Genomic DNA, 839 nt, shown 5'->3' on the forward strand with positions numbered 1-839 from the left:
AAAAAAAACTCAACAAAGCAAAACAATTCGTCGAATCAATGATTATTCTTGCGAATAAAACTTACAGGGTTTACGCTTGCTTCTTTGTTTGTTAAAACCGTTTCCATAACAACAAGATATGCATGTACAGAATTTCCCGATGTATTTCAAGAAAATATTTTTGAAGGAATTGATAAAATTGATTAAATTCGGAAGACAATATTTTCTCAGTTTTTATCATTTCATTCGAGATATATTAAATTTTGTTTGTATATATATATATATATATATATATATATATATATATATATATATATATATATATATATTTTTTGTTTGTATATATATATATATATATATATATAGATATATATATAGATATATATATATATATAGTAAGTTATGAAAATATATATGGCAAAAAAACTACGCAGAATATTCCCGTTTCATCCTCGTGAGAATTCGTTAGGCTTATGCGAAAAGTTGTAGTTACCGTACATTAATATATATATATATATATATATATATATATATATATATATATATATATATATATATATATATATATATAAAATAAAAATTGCAGTTAAATTTACCAAAATGATCCCAGATGGTAAAATTAAAGTATATTATAAATATTACAGAATTAATGTTATTTTTATTTATTTATTTATTGTTTAGTTATTATTTATTTTCTATTTATTTATTTATTTATTTTCCATTTAGTGTCTTCTAACAACTCTTGCTGACCATTTTTAAGTGATGACCTGTACATTTCAGTTGACCTATATTACTTTGCCCTATATATTTTTTCGCGCCTTTAACATTTCCTGTCTGGGTCATTTTGACATTTGTTTCTC

The sequence above is a fragment of the Euprymna scolopes genome, unplaced genomic scaffold (assembly GCF_053919585.1).
Source record: "Euprymna scolopes isolate OS-2025 unplaced genomic scaffold, ASM5391958v1 sca165, whole genome shotgun sequence".
NCBI classification, from domain to species: domain Eukaryota; kingdom Metazoa; phylum Mollusca; class Cephalopoda; order Sepiida; family Sepiolidae; genus Euprymna; species Euprymna scolopes.